At 35.1% G+C, this 23,295-nt stretch overlaps 1 protein-coding gene across 8 annotated transcripts in view; it reads right to left on the bottom strand.

Moving 5' to 3' along the window:
* Positions 1 to 3,782: 3,782 nt before the first annotated feature.
* Positions 3,783 to 23,295, bottom strand: part of ciroz (ciliated left-right organizer protein containing ZP-N domains) — a 37,154-nt gene continuing 17,641 nt past the window's right edge. For 2 of the 8 annotated variants that reach the window (XM_087304995.1, XM_087305001.1), the window contains exon 12: positions 15,813 to 16,022. The gene's annotated coding sequence lies outside the window, so the exon portion shown is untranslated. Of the gene's footprint in view, positions 5,391 to 6,503; positions 8,136 to 15,812; positions 16,023 to 22,385; positions 23,264 to 23,295 lie in introns of those variants that run through there. The other 6 variants (XM_087304997.1, XM_087304996.1, XM_087304999.1 and 3 more) reach the window with 6 other exon arrangements.

Here is a 23,295-nt window from a genome sequence, read left to right on the forward strand (position 1 = left end):
AAAAATTAAAATATTAAAAACTTTCAAGGATTAAAGATTATGATGACCGTTAAACACGTCACAACAGTCTTGTGAAAAGGGTCAATTAAAATGAAACTGTACGTTATTCTCTTACAAGTAAACACCCTTAAAATAAGACACTGTGTTAAAATATATACTAGTATAAATCAGAAAAAACTACAACAATTCATATTATTTTTTTCTTACTTGGTATGTCCAGTTTTTAGGAAAAAGAAATATCTTTAAAACTAAATAAATTTACTTCAAAGTTAATTAATAAACCATACCAAAACATAAAACATCTACATAAAATTGTAAATGTTAAATCCTAAAAATATAATAGTAATATGATATTTAAAAAATCATATTATTATTATGGGCGAAGCAGTGGCGCAGTAGGTAGTGCTGTCGCCTCACAGCAAGAAGGTTGCTGGGTTGCTAGTTCGAGCCTCGGCTCAGTTGGCATTTCTGTGTGGAGTTTGCATGTTCTCCCTGCGTTCGCGTGGGTTTTCCGGGTGCTCCGGTTTACCCCACAGTCCAAAGACATGCGGTACAGGTAAATTGGGTAGGCTAAATTGTCCGTAGTGTATGAGTGTGTGGGTGTTTCCCAGGGATGGGTTGCGGCTGGAAGGGCGTCCGCTGCGTAAAAACTTGCTGGATAAGTTGGCGGTTCATTCCGCTGTGGCGACCCCGGAATAATAAAGGGACTAAGCCGACAAGAAAATGAATGAATAAATATTACTATTATTTTTTTCATATAATAGTAAAATTTCACAGGCGTCATGGTGGCGCAGTGGGTAGAACGATCGCCTTACAACAAGAAGGTCACTGGTTCAAGCACCGGCTGGATCAGTTGGCATTTCCAGCCTGATCTCATGAGGAAACAGTATTTTAAGTTTTGTCAGTTTAGTGGCTAATTCATACAAATTCGTACAAGTTCAGTCGTACGAAAATAAACGATTTTAAAAAGGAGGCGTGACACCCAACCCCACCCCTAACCCCAACCATCATTGGGTGACAAACAATCATACTAAATTGTATGAATTAGATCGTACAAATTAATACGAGTTAGCCACTAAATCAAAAATTTATGATTTGCCGTGAGATTCCGTTGGCATTTCTGAGTGGAGTTTGCATGTGCTCTCCATGTTCGCCTGGGTTTCCTTCAGGTGCTCCGGTTTCCCTCACAAGTCCAAAGACATGTGGTACAGGTGAAATAGGTAAATTAAATTGCCTAAAGTGTATGTGTGTAAAAGAGAGTGTATGGGTGTTTCCAAGTGATGTGTTGGAACTGGAAGGGCATCCGCTGCGTAAAACATGTGCTGGATGAGTTGGTGGTTCATTTCGTTGTGGCGACCTCAGCTTAATAAAGGGACTAAGCCGAAAAGAAAATGAATGAATGAATGAATGAATGAATGAATGAATGAATGAAATTAGCCAAAGTGTATGTGTGTGAATGAGAGTGTATGGAGGTTCTCAGTGCTGGGTTGCAGCTGGAAAGGCATCCGCTTCATAAAACATAAGTTGGTGGTTCTTTCCGCTGTGGAGACCCCAGATTAATAAAAGGGCAAAGCTGAAGAAAATTATTGTACGAATTAGTAATATTTCACACTTACAATTTCATTTGTGTTCTTGTTTTTATATATATTTTTAATATTTAAAAAAAAGGACTCCTACATTTCTCAGTATTATCACCTTGAAGGTGAGAAAAAAAATAACATATTTTGCAATGAAACTGAGAATATCCTAAAGAAAAGAAAACTGTAACTGAGAAGTGTTAAACTAACAAACAAATTAATAAAATTTGTTTTGTAAATCTGGTTTATGCTTAAAACAAACAAAAATGAAACAACAACTGTCATTTCACTGTCAAAAACACATTTTTAATAAAAGCAGAAAACAAACACTAATTAAGAAAATTATCTTAGCTCAAGGATATGTCATTTTCCCTCCATAAATGGAAGCAGACACAGATGGCCTTATCGTCCCCTCTAAACTCCCCTGCTGCCCCTTACAATTTTTTTTATACCACTCCATTGTGTTGTTTCTATAAGCTAAATGCTTTAAAAGGTATAGAAGTCCCTTGAAATGAGAGCAGTTGGATAATTGAACAGCTTAAAAACAGGAATCTAATTGTGCGGGCCCCTCTGGGGGCCAATATTGAACTACCTTATAATAGGCCTGAGATATTCTCTTTGTGATTTATTGCCAAATCCCTGTATTTTTCAATACATTATAGTTTCTAAATTGTGTTTAAATTGAGTGCGGAGGAGCTTGGGCCATTAGGAGATGCAGAAAATGAAGATCATATTTAAATATTCATGCACCCTTTACCTTATTACTGAATCTGAACACTAACAAAATCAATATTAAGTGCAGTTTGACATAAATTTATTTATGAATTTCGACTTTCTAAGTAGCGTATTTTTTCACTCAAAAATGCCTGCTATAATGTAGTAATGATATCAAAACAGAGTGTCAGGGTGCATTAGGCGTTCGGCCTCATGAAGCGCCACATAAAAACTCAGAGCGACCATGTAAAACTGCTTACTGCGCACAACCGTCCCGTTTTACAAACATCACTCATTTTACTGCGCCGCATGTGAAACCGAAGGGAAAGATACAGTCGTCTTGTTTGTCCAAACGATAAGCTGGATTGTATTAGAGCCTTAATGCGATGCGGTGTAACAAGCGATCAAAACGGATGCCCTTCCTTGGCTTCACCTGTCCTTATAACTCACCTTCCTCTGCTCTCAGCCCGCGTCTCATTTACATAGCAATACCATGAATTAAAATGAACCCGCAGAAACGGGGGGGGGGGGGGAGACTTACAAAAGCAAACCTACAATTGCTTTTACTTGCTTACGCTCAAAGATTTCGTCTCCTTGCACAAACTCTGAATAACACATCAATGATGTATGGATGGCAAACAACAAATAACAAGTACGCAGCTTTTCCTCCCGACAGAATTTTTAAATGTCATTTCAACTTGATGATGAGAGATTTAAAAACAAAATTAAGCAAATTATTAGTTTTCTCACTATTTGTACTTATTTTGCTCTCATTTTTGGTCGTTTGTGATTGCTTTTACTTGCTTGTTTTCAAAGAGTTTGACTCAAATGACTCAATGGCTGGATAGCAATGGCATCACCCTGTGTTAATACATATTTTGAAGTATAGCATTAGAAACGAGTGCTGGAAAACGCCAAATTTCGAATAATGTGAAATATGATAACATATTTGTAGAATAAACTCTGACTAAGCAAACATTACATCCAAGTGACTAATCAGTAGGCCCACATGAAATCCGTGCACACAGAAATCCTCAGATTTTTGCCAATATCAGCTCAGTAACATTATTGAATAATATGCAATTGTTTATATGATTTATTTACAATACAATGTATATAGCAATATTTTATCTATTTTAATAGATATATTACATGAGAGACTGGCCTTGTTTACAAAATATAATTGGATCTGCTCTGTAAACCTTTCCTGTTTTAAGTTATTGTACTCTCAATATAAGGCCATATAAATATGCAGATTTTTTACAAACCTCTGCACAGAAATAGCAAATAATTTCCGCAGATTCTGTCTGGCTCTACTTGTCAGTCTCCATTTTGCTTGCCATGTTTATTGTTGGTTAGGATAGCAATACTACAGTCAGCTACCATAACAACTTGATAGAAACGCACCTAACTTGCATTTGGTTTATTCTTTTCTTTTCGTGCAAACTTTGAAAAGATTTCCTTCAAAGATGGAATCCTGGCTAATGAATTATGAATGGCAAAAAATTGTCTTTATTGAAAGAAAAAAACACTTGCATTATGAGGCAAATAAATAAAATAAATAAATTCTCACAGAACCTTTGGAATTCTATTGATTGTTTACATGTTGATCATTTCAATTAGGTAATTTCAAAATGGATCTAAATTATCCGCATCTACAGCAGTCAAATACAAAATACACAGTTTTTCCTGACAGTATTTTCTCATGCCATTTCAATTATAATGACTTTTGCTATTTTAATTTTAGTAATTAGATTTTTCTAAACAGAAACAAAAAAAGAGCATTTGCACATCATTTGCTAATTTAAAAATTAGCATTTTTGCCATTCTCAATTGAGTCTATTTGGTAATTGCTTTTAATTGCTTACATTCGGAGACTTCATCTGCGTGCAAACTCTGAAAAACACATCAGAGACATACGGACGGCAACAAATGCTCTTTATCTAAAGCGCAAGACGCTTACATTGGAATTCTTTATAGCTTTTTTTGGTCTTTAATGTTGAGTATTGAACATTAAACGGGGCTTTACTGGGCTGATGCCACATCTCTGGATACAAGATGATGTTGTAAAAGCAGAAAGGGCCGGAAAAAGCTCAGCATCAATCCAGAGAAAGACAGCAAAGCCATAAATCTCAGAGTCACAGCCTTGCCTCTCCTTTTAAAATCATCTAAACAGATTCAAAGAGCTTGATTCGGTCTGTAAGCATCTCTTGTAAAGTCCTTACTCATTGGAAACATAGAGTCAAAGAGGAAAATAAGCTTGTTTAAAGGTTTGGAAACTAATGATATGGGGGGAAAAAAAGACTCAAGCGGCACTTGTTTAAAGTCCAGTGTAAGTCATATAGGTCATTTAAAGATTAGTGTGGTACTATTACTTGGTATGTTTTGTGCAAAATCTTTGTATTTGTCTTGCTATTTTTTCTTTTGGTAGAATTTGGTGATTTCAGTTTTGGTAATTATCTATTTTAAAACATATTGCAATTAAATGATCAGCGATTTTCCTCACAGAATTCTTTTAAATTTTGGTAATTTTGCTGTTTACATTTTTGTAATGAGATATTAGCAAATAAGCTATTTGTTTTCCCCATTACATAATTTTTGTACTTTCAGTCATTTCTATTTTAATAATTTCAGTCCTTTCAATTTGGTTATTATCATTTTATAAAATAACAGATTTATGCTAATTTTAATACTGGTAACTACATATTTCTAAACGGTCCTATTTTTTTTTTTTTATTATTTGTACAGTTTAGAGAATTCTTAACAAATATTAATCCTATAACAAGTTTTCTTTAACCCTAATAGAATACTCTGCTAATTAAAATCCTTTTTGATTTTTCTAAATAATTATTCATTTCTAACCAATGAGGCAAATAACAAATATTGGTGAATTTGTTAAATTTTTTGGCCACTGATTTTTTGACAATAATTCATTCCTAAACAAATGACAGAACAAAACAGTTGTAACTTCAAATGTGCTTATGTGTGGTAATAGAGAGCAGCAGCTTTGAGTGGTCCTGCTTCTGTCCTCTTGTGTACAGTATTGTTGAGGTCAAGACTGTGATGTGAACAGCTCTGTCAGCAGAGACACAAGGTGAGCTGGAAGTAGACAGAGACACTTCATATATGACGACACTCAAGATCCACAACACAAACAAACTGCATCCACTCCTGTCCACTCTGCTCACAATGTCTGAATGACCTCATACTCACAGCTGATGATGCAAGAATGTGAAGAAACCGTATTAAAGATAGATTATCATAAAATCAATCTTTAATTTATTTATTAATTTCTCTTTCTTTTTTTTTTGTTATAACTAGGCCCACATGGAACCTGTGCGCACAAATTTCCACAGAGTTCTGCAGATTTTAGCCCATCATTGGTTCTGTTTATGTGTAAATGTGTGTAAATTTATATTTATTCAGTTTTTTTTTATTAATTTTAGTATTATTATTGACTAATATGAAAACATTCAATTCAAATTATTCATTTACAATACAGTTTCGAAAGTAATTTTCTGTCTTTTAGTAGATATATTATATGAGAGATTTTCTTTGTTTACCAAATAAAGTGGATCTAATTGGATTTGCATTGTAAACATTAAATAAAAGTTAAAAGGGTATTACATTTTATTTCATATATTAGGGTTTTAGTTATGACACTCCTAAAATCCTTCCGCATAAATCCGCAGATTTTTAAGAATATTCTCGCAGAAATAGCAAAAAATGTCCGCAGATTCTGTCAGTCTAAAGTTATAAGTAGCAAAAGTAGATAGATAGATAGATATGGGCCAGTAGGGTACTTCTGCGCCTACTAGTAGGCTCAGAAGGCTGTTATCATCCTTTCACATGGTTAATCAGCTATGGATCACATACTGCTGTGGACACAAGTTAACAAGAATTATTTATATTATTTATTAAATTGACCATTAATTGTGTTTTATTAACATCTACCCCTACCCCAATGCTAAACCCGTCACAGTAAAGTAAATACAGATCTGGATCTGGAGTCTATTAGTATAGCTGATTAACCATGAAAATGATTTATATTATTTATTAAATTTCCCATTAATTGTATTTTATTAACGTCTAATAGAGCTGTGTTATACTGAAAAAAGATGCGACTTGATAGCATGCTAAATAATGCGGTACTTGATATATTATGTTATATTTGACATGTTTCACATGAGGGAAAAGAAAGCATTACCACAATTTCTGAAAGTGAACAGCAATGTTTTACTGATGGATAAAACAATTAGGACATTTCAACAGTGTAAACAATCAAAAATAATATTAACCTGAAAATACTAAGAACACTCAGGGGTAAACAGTAAAAAAAAAAAAGCAATTTATGGGAAATTTCATAAACAATATAAATAATTCTCGTTAACTTCTGGCTGAAGCCGTATGTAATCTATAGCTGATTAACCATTTGGATGGACTATAACAGCCTACTAGTAGGAGCAGAAGGCCCCTACTGGCCCAAATCTATCAGCTGATAACCACTGATAACACCCATTCAATCGAGTGATAACATTGGAAGTGGGTGTATATTAATCATGTGTTAATCATGTCAAATACACTGTCAACATTTTGTTATAATTAAGTGATAATTCTAGTCCAAATCATCCATTAATATATTTTTTTCCTCCGAATTAAATCTCTGTCCTTTCTAGAATATAGAATAAAATAGAGCTATAGATAACACACTGCTGCGGACACAAGTAAACAGGAATGAAATATATTATTATTAAATTTCCTATTAATTGTATTTTATTCATGTCTACCCCTACTCCAACCCTACCCAACCGTTTCAGTAATGTAAACACAGATCTGGATCTGGAGTCTTCTTTATTAGTATACTAGTAAGCGAAGAAGGACCCTACTGGCCCATATCTATCAGCTGATAATCACTGACAACACTGGAAGCGGGTGTAAAATAATCATGTATTAATCATGTCAAAAACACATTTTGCTATAATTATGTGATAATTCTAGAGAAAATAATCTGGTAATATATATTTTTTACTCAAAATTACATCTCTGTCCTTTCTAAAATATAGGATAAAAAAAATCAAACAGTATGTCGTCCTCCTTCCATTCCTCCCAGTTAGTTTGTCTTGGTATTTATTTTCTCATGAATACAAAAATTCCATAAAAGGTGCGTCAAGCCGATGAAATAGTGACATCATAAAGCTAAAGCCATTATAGAAAGATTACCCTCCCCGTTCCCAAATATCAAGATACAAGCGGCTCCCTTTTCATCATGTTGCAGCCTTTTCTTCCTCATTGCTTTATGCGCATTAGGGAGAGCAGCCATATGTCATTACTGTAATACAAGATAAAAGTCAAAAGTTGGACTCTTTAAAGCCGCTTGCTAGGATTAGCAATAAAGAACTGTATACAAGTCTGGGAAGAGCTTAGCGAGCAGAAACCGGGCCTCTAAACATCAGTCAATTTATATTAGAATTTCCATACATGCATTTGCTTGTTACTGTCAATATGCAAAAATGGTGCTTACCAACAAATAAAGCGTAATGTACTCAAGCCGGCGTATCAATAACTGCGTCTGAGCTTTAAAAGAAAATGCAAAAAGGGGAGAGAGCACAAAGACGCCTCCTGTGAAATATATCTCGCATTAAACGCGAAAACGTCAGAAAAATAAAGCTGGCTCTTCGCTCCCATGGCAGAGCCTCCATTCATCTTAGTGGAGACTGTGGCTCAACGGGAAATAAATAGCATCCTGTCAGCTCCCGTATTTCATTGAGTTACACAGTCAGGTTTTTGTGTTATGGACGACTCTCATAGCACAGACCTCCTAGAAGACACATAAGCGGAAGAGGCCTAAGAGAGAGAGAAAAGAGTGAAAAATGGACTCCAAGTGGAAGATCAATGAAATCAGATTGCGGGCAAACAAAAACTAGCCAAAAGTGACAGTCTGGGCTTCTATCGTGATTTCACATGCTCATTTATAATGCATGAAGTGAAAGTAGGGAAGGTAGACAGATGTGGAGTGCTAACCGCAAGGGAGCGTCTAGAAGTGAACGATGATTGACCGCTATCCTAGACATGAACTACAGGAAAACAGAGGTCGGGTCAGTTGAAGGAGTGATGTTAGCTTTGTGTAATGGGGTTGTTATTGGCTGGAGTGTGAATACAGGTCTACCAAACCTTCGCTAGGCAAACCTCCGCTAGGAATGCTGATACTTGTGTGAATCTATAAATATATATACTGATATACTCACTGCAAAGTTCACTTTCGTTCGTCGTTTACACTCAAAAAATTATATTTGCTTCTTGTTAAAGCTACTTATTTCAAACGAGTAAAATGCTGCAACAACACAATTCTTGAGTTTTTTTAAATTGGGACAACTTAATTGTTTTATGCTCAATCCACTTAAATTTGTTAAAACAACAAGGTTAACTTAATTGGCTTGTTTTGGGGTAACATGAAGCTATTGTGTGGAATCCAGCATTTTCTACAGTGTGGATGTAAAGAAAAGTTTAAAACACGTGAGCAGGTGAATGATGTCACTAAACATCCGTAAGTGATCTGCAATGTTGATTGGTGTTTCAATAAAAATGTAACTATGACATTTATATTTTATTTACATTTTGTTCAAAATGTACATTTGCAATTTATTTTACCTTTCAATATCAAAATAAAACCAAGTAAAGCATTACACCGGTTAGACAAGCTTCTGAGAACAGCGATATGTAAAAAACTCTGTTATTTGGCAAACTATGTTTATTCATAGATCTCTTTGTGCAGATGCAGTATAATTTTTACAGCTAGAGGGCGCATATTCACAATAAACAAAGGCGTAGTTTGATGACAATTTGACTGAGTGTGGAATCATGGGAGTTTTTCCATTACATTCTATGGGACACATGCAGACGTAATGATGTAATGGTGCATTTCCACTACAGCTTCAAATCCGAGCTCAGTGCTGGAGGCAACACTATAAAGCTACTGCTCTGGGGTGTGTAAAACTTTCTTATGTTAGCTGCTCTCAACGCTTTGTCCATTCAAATTTAAACCCAACTTTCATATGAATGAACTGAAAATGCTCGCTAAGCTGTGCTCTCAACGTGCCAGTGGAAACACGCGTAAGGCTGAAAGTGCTGAAGCAATTGCTGATAAAAGACTAGCGTAACTGCGCAAAAGCAGCAGAGTTTTTATTATGACACAGTTGACTGCTTCCTTTCCCATTAGCAGCCAATCACACCAAGCGCAACGTTAAGGCTCCTACACACCGGGAAGCTTTTAGTTTGTGTTTATCATCAGAGAATCCGTATTCAAACCTAAGCGCTTTTCAATGGCGTCAAGCTGAAGAGTGTGCAAAATCACTCCTTGACGTTGGATGGCGCTACACAACCTTAAGCTTCTGACACCCGTTTATAACACAGAAGAAGAGGAGGAGAGGAAGTTCACACACTTGTTGTTTAAGTTACTGGTGACTCTAAAAAGCATGGATGGTTCAAGCAGCAGCTCCAGCTCTAGTGTTGAAGAAATGATTATTGTTCACCAGAGCAATAAGCAGCTAAACATTCATATCGCCTCTGAGCATCTTCTTCAATGTGCGCTCGCATTCACAGTTTTGAGCTTGAGCGCCTCCAAGTGCTGTTTACTCTAACTTCAGCAGCTCTGTGCACGTGAACAAAAGTGCCGATCTGATTAGTGGAGAAGGTAAAACAAAAAAAAACGAGCATGAGGCCTTTTTTTTTTTTTAAATGACGCTTTTGCGCCTGGCGTTTTGTGCGTTGATGTGCACAATCACATTGACACCCTTTATTTATTCACAACGCGTTAAACGTCGATGGAAAATTCGAGCAAAAAATCCCTCGGTGCGCACAGGCCTTTATGTTACAAAAATGTAAGGCGCACTATGCTGGCTTTTTTTTTTTGACAATATAAAAAGAAGCGCGGTGCGATTTTTATGTCTATATAGCAACAACTGAATCAGCTGTGTATTGTGCGCGAGTGTTGCTGTTGATATTGGTATAATTTAAAAATGTAATAAAATTGTGATATTCAAGATTTGGGATTCATACAGCTCTAAATAACTCAAAACAGCAACCACAAGTCTCTCCTCCATTTTCAAAAGTCACACAAACACATTAAGCACCTCAACGGAAACCCCGCCTCTGAGTTCATATGATTGGAGAATTATAAAGATGCGACTGACGTCATAAGCTTTTTCTGCTTCGAGTTGACTTTTTTCAACAGCGAGCTCATGGCGTTCAACGGCAAATCCCGAGGCGCAGCAGGTGGTTGAAACGCAAGGCACGGAGGACGCATAAGCAGCATGTAATGCTCGTAGCCATTAGTAAATCATTCAAAAAAGGCGCTTCTCTACGCAAATAGCGTGTTCAGAGTGATCGGCCCCTTATGCAAAAACTGTGTCCGTGCTGATTTTAATTAGTTACACTCTTCAGTTTCAGCTCTTTTGTGTTTTTACACAAACTTCTAGCATTAATAGATTGAACAAAATATAAACCAGAGATTTCCATGTCAGAGGCGGCAGAGCCACAGGGCCACACCCATCCAATAAGATAGCAAAGTAGAAACTCGGTTTGTCAGGTTTATGCTATTTTTGATCGTTCACAGTGTTAAATTGTCTCATTTGCTTAATCCAACAGCAAAACTTGTTAAAAATACTAGTTATGGTTAGCTTATATTTTTTTAAATATCACATCACATATTGAATATCACCTAATTTCTAATGCTATAAGGTTGCATCTTTCTTCAGTATCGCACAGCTCAATTTGAAAGTAATTTTTTAATAAGCTAATAACAGCCAAACATCTTCCATTTAAGACACAAAACCTAGTTTATGTGTGACATGTGTCCCTCCATTGCAGAAATTCAGCGTGCAACGGTTGCCATGCGTCTGTTGTTGGTGAACTCCAATGCTTTTTCCGGCATTTGCTCCCGCAGGTCTGACATTCAAGATCTCTCAATTATGTATGAACAGCAAGCAATATCCTTTACCGTCATGCCCACACAACATACTTCATCTTCCTGGGCACAGATGCCCAATCAAATTCTCCACATAATTATGATGACTTATTAAAAATGAGCCCAAACACGTTATTAGGAAGACTGCAGTTAGTCTCAGTGGCCAAAATTATTTCATTCATTAAAACAGACTCTATATTTAAAGCCGTGAACAAAAGACAAGAGCTCACCGAAAGACAACAGGTAGACTCCTGAGAGATTTAGGGCACCGCTAGCATTAGTCAATGTGTCAACGTGTCTAAAAGGTCGAGAAACAAAGCAAAGTGGTTAGATTACATATCGGCTGAGGTAACTGGATATTATGAAGCGATATATTTTATGTCTTTTTTCAAACAAACCGTACGGCTCAGGCATGACTTACTGAAACTCACTGAAAATGTCTTTTTTTTTTTTTTTTTGGTCGTATAAATGGCCTTTTTGTGGCTGTGGTTTCCCGGCGTACAGAGTACAGCCACATCTTGGGAATACACAGCTCGGCGGAGAGAAAACATCTCAAACACCATGTTTATCTGCCACACAACATGCAGCCATTAAAAATACATGAGGCTACCATCCATTATTCTGTCTCCGAATGGCAAAATCTGCATTAAGCTTGAAGAATCCTTCTGTTTTAGGATAAATAAATAAAACAGGCACTTAGAGATTCCTCGTGCTTTATTATAGAGCGAAGGAAATGCATGAGTTTGCAGAGGAGCGGGAAATGTGCTGCGCTCTCTAAATATGAATGAATAAATCAAAGCCTCTTCAATTAGGGTCTTGCATCTTTTCTGTTAATTCAAAAGATTTTGCCACTTTTCTAAGGAAGTGTATTTAATATTTAAATCGCTTTTTACTTTCTCAGTGCCCAGGTGATTTCTGCCGCAATGTGCCGACCAGGGGTTGTCAGTTGTGATTTGGGTGTTAAGAAGTGGCATAAATCTGACATGGAAAAAAAAAAAAACTTAAAAATTTAGCAACATGAGACAAATGGAGAAATGCACGGCAAAACAACAGAAAGCAGAACCAAGTACACAGTTTTACCATCAATAATTCATATCTCTCACATCCAACAACTTCTGTCCTGTTTTCGTGCCTCTCGTGTGTAATTTATGGCTCTCAACATAGTGCGTCTTAAATTTTTGAAAGATCTGTCAAAATGGATTTGTTGTTTTTGCAGATAATACAGAAAACACTATCAAGACTTGTTGAATGGGCCTTTGGAAGTATAGTGAATATGCAGGAATATTACAATATGCAGAGTTTAGTGTGTTATAGTGCTTTTAAAACACCATTGACATCATATTATTCAATTTTCCAACTCGTTGTGGCTGCAAAAATCTATTAAAACCTTAATTTGACTGTAAAAAAAATGCTGATTTAACAGCTTGATCACAGAGAAGCCTATAACTATGGTAGAACAGTAACTATAAAGTTTTAATAATCATTCTATTTCTATGAGGCACAGAGGAACAATAGCACTGGAATCGTTTTCAGAACAATTATTTCCAGCTGATGAATGATATAAACACAGACAGCCAATCAGATTCAGCCCAAATATAAACAGCTTAAGCATTTAAACAGTGGACAACCATACAATTTTTGTGTAAATATCTAACTTTTATAATTGTAAATGTATTACATAATATAAATATAGACGTTAATATAACAATTTAACACATAATATAATAAAATAAAATACTAATGTATTTTTCTATCACATTTTTTATGGGTTTGCGCTTGAGCTTTCTTTGTTGTTCTATAAACCACTAAACATTTTAAAAAATACAAAACATTTTTCATGATTTGTTCACACTATATTACTTTTAACCAAAATGTAAGCAAAATATGGGCAAACTAAAAGTTGGGTCAAATTTTTTGCTAATAAAAATTTATAATCTAAAGTTTTGGGGGTTTTTTTGGTCCATATTTTATTACCTGAATTTCAGTCGAAATAGTGTGTAATGTTTTGTTTGCGCTTTTTCCCCCATGTATAAATTTTCATAAAGACATGATTAATTTTACATTTTCCTTTCACTCCAAGAGTCTAACCTTTTTTGTAATCAACATTATGTCCAAATTCTTTCAGCCGGTCACAGCTTGTACACTCATATAGATTTGTAGGCTATAAATCTAGGCTATTTCAACCCAAATTTGCTCAAAACCCATATGAACTAGAAGTGTTGACTGTGACTATTAAATGAGAAAACAGTGGGCGTGGCCTGTTTTTTTCTGCTGCAAGCTGATTGGATGTAGTAAAGCAGACATTTTATTCAGAAAGCTCGGGAAATGGGTTTTTAAATGGGAGTTATTACAACCTAACAGACACCTTCCCCTCTTCATTTCTGTTTGTTGTCAAACATGAGAGTTGGAGTGCTGTGGTTAAGTGTTAACCATGTCCAATACCTCAAAAAAACTTAACATTTGTGTATTTTTAGATTTTAATTTATAATACAAGGGCAATCTTTTTTTTTCTTAATGACATGCACAGATGAATTGTTTACTACAAAACTGGCAGTAAGCGCTAACAAAATCATATAGTTAGTTTTGATTTCATTTGTACTTTTAAAATATGGACAAACCAAACTGTCAGGTTAAAGCTGGTCTAATGAAGGAAATTTTAATAGTGAACCTGTTATATTCCAGAAGGGTTCATTTAAAATTACAAGTTCCACATATCCTGCTCCCCATAAAGCTCTTCCGACAACTATTTTAGACAAACCTGCATTCAACAGAGCCATACAGGATGAAAAATACTGCATTATCAAGATCAGAGGTGCTGCTTAGATTAATGGTAAAACTTGAAGTGGGCCTAACAAGCACACTTCAAATGATTAGCTTTCTGAATGTGAATGAGGAACGGGGGGTCTTCCTCTCTGACACGGCTGACCTGCTCTTGTCATTACTGTAACCCACAAACAACAACTCTCCATCCACTGTAATTGCTACATAATTTAGCAGATGCAGTGGATGTGACCTCCAGGTAAACTTATATTTACTTTGCAGCTGTTAATGACTAAAGCTTTGATTAGCTCTTCTCTTGGAGGATGAGGATCCCAGACCTCAAGCTTTGTTTTGTTCAGTCAAAGGAGAGCTTTATATCCATGGAAGCAAGAGCGAAAAAAGAAAAAGAAAAAAAGACTTTCTTCTAATTAAGATGGGCCACTTATCAGTTTGAAATTTGTTAAAAAATTAATAGTGCCTTTAAAATGAGTGTTTGGCTTGAATCGTGTAAAAAAAAATTGGTTTGCCTATATTATTTTGTTATTACATCAAATTAACCCTACAAGTGATTTTAACTTGCATTATATTGAATTTAAAAAGCTTATGGCTTAAAGGGATAGTTCACAAAAATAGAAAATTTACTCATTCTATAGTAGTTTTAAACCTTTGAGTTTCTTCTTTGCTGAACACAAAAGACGATACTTGGAAGAATGCTAAAAACCTGTAACCACTGACTTCCATAGAAAAAACTATGAAGAACCGAAGCTGCATTAAATAAAATAAAATAAAATAATTATGTAAAATGTAAAAAGAGAAAAAAAAACATGACAAAAGAAATATATTGCATTTTTATTTTAATATAATAGAAAATAAATAAATTATTTTTCTGTCATTCCTTCGTAATATTTTCTGCATTAATTTTTTTTTTTATATTTTAAACTTAATTAAATAAATGTATCTGTTATTTCATTTATTTGTTATATTCATAGATCAATTATCTCTACCTACATTAATATAATTATCTTTTTATTAATACATTTATATGGATAATTATGCATTTATTTTATTTTTTTCGGTCTGGTACTCCATTTTAAAAATCTTTCTTTGCGAAGTAAAGAACTCAAAAAAGATTTTTAGGTGAACTATCCCTTTAAACAAGATAGAACAATTTAATAAGTTAAATTAACATAAAAACTTGCTTTTGGTTTTATTGATCATATCATTTTTTTACTGTGCAGTTTCTCTCTCTCTGTCCTTTAACTTGTTTAAAATAATCTCCGTCAAGCTTTGACAAGGTTTTTGTGCATTAGTACAGAATTGTGCATTAAATCTGAAAGGAATATGTGAATAAACATGGAATGTAGTAAATTAATGGGCTGTTTTGCCTGAGGGCAGAAGGGAGGACGGACCCCCCATGAGTTCATTTTTCATGGCTTTGGTTATGCTTTCAACACTAATTGAATTTCAGTGTACATTCTGAAAAGTCTTTATTAGAGTAACTTTTGATGCAAATCATACCTGATCTATAAGGGGACTTTTGCCCATTAAGTGCATTCATGACATGTTCTTTCTGGTTTTATCTTGTCCATGTCATTATCATTTGTGCTCACGGCCAAAATATTACCCTGTGAATTAGGAAAAAGGTAATAATGCATTTGGAAAAAAATAATAATTATGTTTTAATCTGAGATTTAAAAAAAAAAACTCTAATAAATGTACAAATGGATATTATACATGCAATAAAAATTACTTTTGTTGTTTGTTCAAACTACTTATTTAAAATGAGTTGAAACAACAAAATTCTTAAGGTTTTTTGGGACAGCTTTATTGTTTTGTTCAATCCACTTAAATTTGTAAAAAACATTAAACTAACAATCGATTTGAGTTGCATTTTTACAGTGTGTATACAATCACAAAATGTGTGATAGAATATATATGTTCATAACTGTTTATATCAGATGCCCAAAGTAGGGCCTGCGGGCCAAATTTGATTTGGCTCTCCATTCCATCTGAAAAGAGAGGAGATGATGCAGAGTGTTGGAGCGAATGTCTTTATTCCTTTATGAGCTACAAAAAAAGACAACTGAAATTAAATGATTAATTAAATGTTGTAAATGAATCAGACTTTGCTCTGCGAGCAAATCAAGGTAAAGGCTGGAGCATTTCGACTAGTGTAATCTGTTTGTTTTTACAGTTAAGTTAATTATAAAATGTTAAATTATGTAAATGATACTGGGTAAGTTAATGTGATTTAAAGCAACATTTTGCTTGTTTTTTTTTTTGTTTTTTTTTTTTTAAATATTACCAAATGAATCAGGAAATTCCCCTTGGCAAATTTATTGTAATATGGTTTTGGTATATATTCAGCCCTGTCAAGTTTGGTTTTGGCCCTTTATAGAAAAAAGTTTGGGCACTTCCGATTTATATACAATTGAAGTCAGAATTATTAGCCACTCTCTGAATTTTTTTTCTTTTTCAAATATTTCCCATCTGATGTTTAATTGAGCAAGGACATTTTTACAGTTTGTCTTATATTTTTTTCTTCTAGAGAAAGTCTTATTTCAGCTAGAATTAAAGTAGTTTTGAATTTTTTATAAACCATTTTAAGGTTGAAATTATCAGCTCCTTTAAACTATATATATTTTAGATAGTCTACAGAACAAACCATCATTATACAATAACTTGCCTAATTACCCTAACCTGCCTAGTTAACCTAATTAATCTAGTTAAGCCTTTAAATGTCACTTTAAGCTGTATGGAAGTGTCTTGAAAAATATCTAGTAAAATATTATTTACATCATGGCAAAGATAAAATAAATTGGTTATTAGAGATGAGTTATTAAAACTATTATGATTAGAACTGTGTTTAAAAAAAATATTTTCTCTGTTAAAGAGAAATTGAGGGAAAAATAAGCAGGGGGCTAATACTTCAGACTTCAACTGTATATATAATAATTTTTAATTTTTTTTTAAATATTTTCCAAGTGCTGTTTAATGGAACAATATTTTAAAATCATTTTGATACATAATAGTTTTAATAACTAATTTCTTTAGTATTTTCAATTATAACAGTACATACAATTTTATTGGTATTGTATTTATTTTTATTATATTTATCAATATTTATTTTGCAAGATATCAATATTCAGCTTAAAAGACCATTTGAAAGAATACCTATGCAAGTTAGGTTTACAGAGTAAGTCATTGGGCAATAATGATAGCAGTTTTACTTCTTTCATTCTAATAATTACAGCCGAATAAAAAAAAAAAAATTAAATAGAATATAATAGCTTACCTAACAAATTAACTTATGATAACGGTCCAAAAATCATGTTCTCCCTGTGTTCACGTGGGTTTCCTCTGGGTGCTCCAGTTTCCCCCACAGTCCAAAGACATGTGGTATAGGTGACTTGGGTAAACTAAATTGCCCATAGTGTATGTGTGTGAATAAGAGTGTATGGATGTTTCCCAGTGATGGGCTGCAGCTGGAAGGGCATCCGCTGCGTAAAACATAAGGTGGATAAGTTGGCGATTCATTCCGCTGTGGCTACCACAGATTAATAAAGGGACTAAGCTGAAAAGAAAATGAATGAATAACGGTTCAAAAACAAGCACACTCAAATTTATATATATGTTATAGAAAAATATTAAATATCAATTTTAAAAAGAGATAAAAATCAACTATAATAAACTAAAATAAATAAAAAAAAAATTGAAATTGTGCAAAATTCTGCTTGGATTTAATTGAATTATTTTTCAATTTCTAAATATGTTTGGTGACTAAAATATTATTTTAATTAATATATCTGTTTAATAAATCTGTTTTGTTTGGATGCACCAGAATACATTGCCTATTATAACTGAGAAATGGATACTGAGCACTAGGGTATTTACAGAAAATATATTTTATGTGTTTATTACTTCAAATGAAAAAGCAAAATGCAGAATATGTAAAGGCAATTTTTGCAATATGTGCCAAAAATATGACACTAACATGGCAGCAAATCCCATCACTTCCAGATGTAGCAACTAGACAGCAAATAGCTCAGCATTTACAACATTTCTCCATGTTTCCATCAAGCACTTCCACTGGTATCTTAACTCTTCAGGCACTGATCTGTCCAAAGAAACAAAACAATTTTCCGTTTGCTCTGAAACTCCTCTCCTGGGGCCATGGGAGCCTTTGGGTGGCTGTCAGACAGACGTCCAGCACGGCATCACACAGAATCATCTTATGTCAGAGACGGGCATCTCCAGCCATTAGAGTTTACCAGCACATACTGTCCCCTCAAACACCGACGCCCATCCTCCATCAGCCCACAAAACAACCAGCCTGCCTCTTGGTCACCATGCCACATCTATTCAGATCAGCACGCACACAACACCGCAGCGGAAATTGGTCTTTTGTCACTCAAGATTAACAATGGTTTCCAAATCTCCACGGAAAAGTCTTAATCACTGGGCAGGTTTTCATGGACATCAGTCATCTGATTGTTTACCTTATTCTGAATAAGATAGTATGGCAAAACTTTACAACAGGGTTGTATTAGTTAATTAATTTACTAACAAACAAGCAATGAACAAAATAGTACAGTATTTTTGCAACTTAGTTTGTTAGCATGTGTTAAAACAGTTCTTTGCGATAACTAATGTTAACAAGCATGAATTTGTATTTGAACAATGCATGAGTAAATGTTGAACTTTGATTAATTAATGATGTACACGTTTTGTTTGTTATTAGTTCATGTTAGTAAATATATTGACTAATAATAACAAACAAGAGCTTATTGTGAAGTGTCACCGACAATATCAGCATTAATGCTTACATAAGTTGCTTTTATGATACAGCACATTGATGGATTAATGGCACACATTATCATGTCCCCGTGTACACGATGACATTCAACATACCCTCCAGCATATAGTTGGTCTTAGTTATGGTAGGGGAAATCAGTTGGTCTATTTTGATAGGACAGCATGATAAAAAAAAAAGTGAAGTTGGAAAAAAAAAAAGGGCATGGGATCTAAAAAGGTCTGCGAGTCAGGACTCTAACTCAAGACCCCCACAGCGACATTACGCTGTATGTCGGCACACTGCCCATTAGGCTACCAGTACCAACAATTGTAATATTTTTTGCAGTTCACATACTACTTGATATACATTAGTAATCTTTTTGTTGAGAATGAAAAAATAGTAATAATTATATTATATAATATAAATCCACCAATTAATACGTATTAACACCTGATATACTTTTGCTAATAAGGAAATAAATATATTTAATTAACTGTATTTATTATGTATATATGTGGACGATGCAGTGGCGCAGTAGGTAGTGCTGTCGGCTCATAGCAAGAAGGTTGCTGGTTCGAGCCTCGGCTGGGTCAGTTGGCGTTTCTGTGTGAAGTTTGCATGTTCTCCCTGCTTTTGTGTAGGTTTCCTCCGGTTGCTCCGGTTTCCCCACCAGTCCAAAGACATGCAGTACAGGTGAATTGGGTAGGCTAAATTGTCCATAGTGTATGAGTGTGAATGAGTGTGTGTGTGGATGTTTCCCAGAGATGGGCTGCAGCTGGAAGGGAATACGCTGCGTAAAAACGTGATGGATAAGTTGCCGGTTCATTCCACTGTGGCGACCCTGGATGAATAAAGGGACTAAGCCGAAATGAAAACGAAAGAATGAATGTATATATGTCCGCTATGGCAATGGTCTACATATTTACTGTAACATACAGTTTTCAGTGTTTGATTTTTACATTTTAGGAAAGCTTCCAGTTCAGTTAATAATTTGACATGCTTTACATGCAAATACATTAAATAATGACGGATGCAAATTAATGCTCAAGCCTTGCTCTTTTGTTTGCTCTCAAACTGCTGATTAGCGAAAAATAATCAAAGGTTCTACAAGATGGTAATCATGCTACATGTCTATACTGCATTTCGATAATGTGGCTAAAATAGGAATACTCCAGATGTCTTAATCTGATTTAGTTTTAGAATGACTTGCGCTGGGTTAAGATCATTGAAAATCTTTACATGCTAGATTCTTCGTCAGTGTATTGCCTTAATGTCAGTGTCAGAATACTATTGTTCACATAAATGTGACTCAAGGTGACGCAAATGTGCCTTGCATCCAGGATGCTCAGCACACTTTTAAATAGAAGTGTTTTAGTAAAATCTATATTAACCAGTTCCACTAAACGCAAGAAGACAGGCAAAACAGGATGACCATTCAGATAGGTTCAAGAGTTGGTCAAAAATAGACCCTCAAATGCATCATTATTGGCGTTTGTGTATAAACACACTGAAAGTGAGACAGAATCTGCCAGATGTCGCTAACAGGGAGACGCCTGACTCAATATTTCCTTTGTTGTTTGGTCAGGAAAGGGAAGGTTACTGTAAACCGACTTAAGAGTAAATAATCCCCACGTTTCCATAGCAAAGTCATAAACAGCCTGGAGAAACAAAGGACGAGAAGACAATAAATCTAACGATGGTCAATTTTGTTTAGTTTCCAAAGTGTTTTCGAGGGAAATTCTATTTCAAAACAAAAGAGACCTCATTTTTCCATGGAGAGAGGAAATCAGATGTTTCAGAGATTTGGGAGCTTCTTTTTTTTTATTTTTTGAAATGAATAGACCGTGTATTTTTCCTGGCAGACCTGCCCTATGTTGTGACAGATATATGTGGACAATGTTTTGTTATTCTGTCAAGAAACTTCCAGTTTAACAAGACCTGTTTTTAGGGCTCTGCCGCAAGGAAGTTTCAAAGTTCAAGACTATCGCTTGGCTTTCGCTCAAAATGTGAGAGCATTGATCTAAAAGAGAAGGGTTGAAGCTTCTTGTTTAAACTGTGAACTTCAGATGTACTACAATTAAACAGTAAAAGACTAAACGAAACTACACCTAGACCTCAGGCAATGTGAGGGTTAATTTTACAGCAAAAAGGTACTGAAATTTGAATTAAACAAAATCTGTTTGTTTCTAAACAAAACCAACCACATTTTCATAGTTCAGTGGTCTCTCAATGTTCAGTAATGATGTAATAGGGAAATTCTGCATAAATAATTTGAACTAAAAGCTTAATATTATTTAAATTAACTGCAATTTTAGGTGATGTGTTAAATGTTTATGTTTTACAAATACTGATATGTCCTGTTCTCAATTAGAAAAATAAAGTAAAAACAGGAATATTCTGAAATACTATCCAAATAAAAAAAAAATTCCAAAATATCCCTTAATATCCTTCCCTTAATAATAAATAAATAATAAAAAAAGACTCAACAAATACAAAAAAACACCTCTCTCACTAGTTTCCGTACACCAGCATTCACAGCCATCCAATTTACAGTTTAACCTTTTACCTTATCTGAGTATTTAGTAATTTTTAGGAGATCACATTATGTAATGGAGATACCCAATACAAAGAAATGAATGTTGAGTATTAGTCGTCCATCGCTGTCAAGTCCTCTTGGTTACAATAGCATAAAAATGGAGTCCAAATATTGTATAAGTCTTTAAGTTTCCCTTTAACTGCATAAGTCAGTTTTTCCATGGCGAGGTTGTTAGTCATTTCTTTAATCCAGAGTATATCCAAATTAAAATTAACTATATTTTAAATTTGGACACATCCATTTTTCTCCATTAAAAGGATGCATTTATTGGAATTCATTTGTACATGAATTATTTGTACAAATGCCTTTACTGCATTATGACCATCACTATGACTTTCTGGTGCTAATTTTTGTGCATCATGTTGAAACACTGATTAATTTTTTTAAAGAATAAAAACAACACAAAAGTAATTGAAAATAATCAGTAACATTACAAATGTATTTACTGCAACTTTGATCAACTGAATGGGTCTGTGCTAAATGAAAGTAAATGAAAGAAATCATTTTAAATATCACACAAACTTCACCCTTAACCTCTTATCCAGGTAGAGATGGCCAGTAAAACATAGCATGACTGTCTTACCGCACTAATACATAAGCAAACAGCAGAGTTTTTACCGCATGTCATATGCGCAGCGCTGTACAGCTTACGTGGCTTTTGGTAGCTGAGAGACATGATTATTCAGAGGTAATATTTTATCTTAGCAGTTTGCAGAGCTTTGTTTGCCGTTCTTTCAAGCCGGGGATAAAAGAGCAGCCTTGGCGTGCTGGCTCTGATTATGATCTAATTGTTAACATTCAGTGTGCCTTATTATCAATCTGGTGCCTTACAATGAGCAGTTAGTGCTTTGTTAGTGTTGGCAGAAGGCTCTGAGAGAGCGATTCTGCTACCGGTGGTGCATTACAGAAGTACTAGTTAGCGCTAAGGTGGCATGAGAGGAGCCCCTGCCGCCAACGACAACAACAACAAACAAACAGGAATTGATGGCAAGCGTTTATTATCTGGTTTAATTGCTCATCATCTGGAGGATCTGACAGTTGTGGTTAATGAGAGAGAGAGGAGAGAGAGGAGAGAGAGGCGCAGGCTGTTGGCAGAGGGCTTCACAGCACAGAGGATGCAGGGAAAGAGGAGGGAGACTGGGGGAGCTTGACACCCAGAACTGGAGCAACTCATTCCAGTCGAACAGAAGCACTGGATGTAAGCGAAGTCATTTTCTAATCAAAATATCAGCCTTTACTTTACTTCCACCCAGCTCTTCGGAGGTCTATTTAACCTGGATGTCATTAACACACACACACACACTCTCAGAGATGAATTGAGCTCCGTGTGTAATCAGATGGTGAACACACGCAAGATATCACTCTTCATCTGGGATACAGGCCTGGATGGGCTTCAGAAAAGACCTCCCAGATTCTGCAGAATCAGGCATGTAGAGAAGAAGTTCAAACTGACAGTCAGCAGAACAAGGCTTTGGTTAAATGCTGTATTGCACTAAAGCACACTTTTATTATTTACATGTATCACATCATAAACCAATTTGCAACGCAGTGGCGCAGTAGGTAGTACTGTCGCCTCACAGCAAGAAGGTCGCTGGTTCGAGCCTCAGCTGGCGTTTCTGTGTGGAGTTAGAATGTTCTCCCTGTAATCGCGTAGTTTTCCTCCGGGTGCTCCGGTTTCCCCCACAGTCCAAAGACATGCGGTACAGGTGAATTGGGTAGGCTAAATTGTCCGGAGTGTTTGAGTGTGTGTGGATGTTCCCCAGAGATGAGTTGCAGCTGGAAGGGCATCCGCTGTGTAAAAACGTGCTGGATAAGTTGGTGGTTCATTCCGCTGTGGTGGTCCCGGATTAATAAAGGGACTAAGACGAAAAGAAAATGAATGAATGAATAT

Source organism: Danio rerio, chromosome 23 (assembly GCF_052040795.2).
Source record: "Danio rerio strain M-AB ecotype USA chromosome 23, GRCz13ab, whole genome shotgun sequence".
In the NCBI taxonomy this organism is placed as follows: domain Eukaryota; kingdom Metazoa; phylum Chordata; class Actinopteri; order Cypriniformes; family Danionidae; genus Danio; species Danio rerio.